Genomic DNA, 1014 nt, shown 5'->3' with positions numbered 1-1014 from the left:
GATGCACGTCTTACATATTTATACTACACCAACGAATGTGGATGAGTCCCGCGAGGCAGCCAGCCGCCGCCCGCAGTCATACGTGTGTGTGTGTATGCAGCCACTCCGGGCAGGACGACGCCGGTTTGGTGGCGTGGAGTCCAATCGGTGCGGCGAGACGTGGACGGGTGCTGCGTGATGCGGTGCAGAGACTGTCGTGAGCAGCCCGCGTAGCCGCCAGGCCGTGCGCTCCCCGTCCAACTGCTGTGCTTAGCGGGTGGACAGTCACGGACGGAGCACGCCCTTCCCCCGTGGCCGAGGCAGCGGTGTCGCTATGCGTCCCCGCAGACAGTGCGGTGCGACGGTACGAAGCACGCGCGAGAGCCCCGTTTGCTGGTTGTGTGCCCGCCGCATGATGCATCCAATTCAATACTCACTCCGAGCGTGGTACGTGACTGGAGATAATCGATAACATGCACTACCAGCTGATGGCACCTGTGACTGGCTCTCTCCCTCTCTTTCCTTCTCTCTTGTGCTGCGGCTGCTGCAGCGCCGTGGGACACTGTGTCGCAAATGATGTGTGAAAATGGAATTACCATCGGAAGGCGCCTGGCGCAGGTTGACGACAAGATGCCGTGTGCATACCACCTCAACTGTTACTCGTACCACTGAAGCGGCGTGCCCACCCCTAACCCACCTCCCCCGTCGTCCCGCCGTGACAGTGATGATCACAAGCTGTTTGCACATTTGCCGACCCCGCGTGAGTGACCCACAGGAATCTAAGAACACCAGCTGATGCTTGACCGCACCCTCCTCCCACCCTTGCGGCGCGGCGACTTGGTTCGACGGAGTGTGTGACTGTGATTAGCGATGCGTCTTCCACCTAACGAGGCTGATGATTATGACCCGATGCACGTCTTACATATTTATACTACACCAACGAATGTGGATGAGTCCCGCGAGGCAGCCAGCCGCCGCCCGCAGTCATACGTGTGTGTGTGTATGCAGCCACTCCGGGCAGGACGACGCCCGGTT

The 1014-nt window shown here is 60.0% G+C and overlaps 6 non-coding genes across 6 annotated transcripts; all 6 read left to right on the top strand.

Moving 5' to 3' along the window:
• The first annotated feature begins 95 nt into the window (after window positions 1-95).
• Window positions 96-161, top strand: Tc00.1047053478587.60. Its single transcript, XR_008254887.1, has one exon. It is a non-coding gene; the product is annotated as an H/ACA snoRNA, TC10C3H2 (small nucleolar RNA).
• A 132-nt stretch (window positions 162-293) lies between these two features.
• On the top strand, window positions 294-365 carry Tc00.1047053478587.50. Its single transcript, XR_008254886.1, has one exon. It is a non-coding gene; the product is annotated as an H/ACA snoRNA, TC10C3H1 (small nucleolar RNA).
• Window positions 366-390: 25 nt separating this feature from the next.
• Tc00.1047053478587.40 lies at window positions 391-469 on the top strand. The gene has a single exon (XR_008254885.1). It is a non-coding gene; the product is annotated as a C/D small nucleolar RNA (snoRNA), TB10C3C2 (small nucleolar RNA).
• An 83-nt stretch (window positions 470-552) lies between these two features.
• Window positions 553-651, top strand: Tc00.1047053478587.30. Its single transcript, XR_008254884.1, has one exon. It is a non-coding gene; the product is annotated as a C/D small nucleolar RNA (snoRNA), TB10C3C3 (small nucleolar RNA).
• A 49-nt stretch (window positions 652-700) lies between these two features.
• Tc00.1047053478587.20 lies at window positions 701-775 on the top strand. Its single transcript, XR_008254883.1, has one exon. It is a non-coding gene; the product is annotated as a C/D small nucleolar RNA (snoRNA), TB10C3C4 (small nucleolar RNA).
• Window positions 776-839: 64 nt separating this feature from the next.
• Tc00.1047053478587.10 lies at window positions 840-919 on the top strand. The gene has a single exon (XR_008254882.1). It is a non-coding gene; the product is annotated as a C/D small nucleolar RNA (snoRNA), TB10C3C5 (small nucleolar RNA).
• The last annotated feature ends 95 nt before the right edge of the window (window positions 920-1014 follow it).

This window comes from Trypanosoma cruzi (assembly GCF_000209065.1).
Source record: "Trypanosoma cruzi strain CL Brener chromosome Unknown tcruzi_1047053478587, whole genome shotgun sequence".
In the NCBI taxonomy this organism is placed as follows: domain Eukaryota; phylum Euglenozoa; class Kinetoplastea; order Trypanosomatida; family Trypanosomatidae; genus Trypanosoma; species Trypanosoma cruzi.
This window is presented reverse-complemented; position numbering and strand designations above follow the sequence as displayed.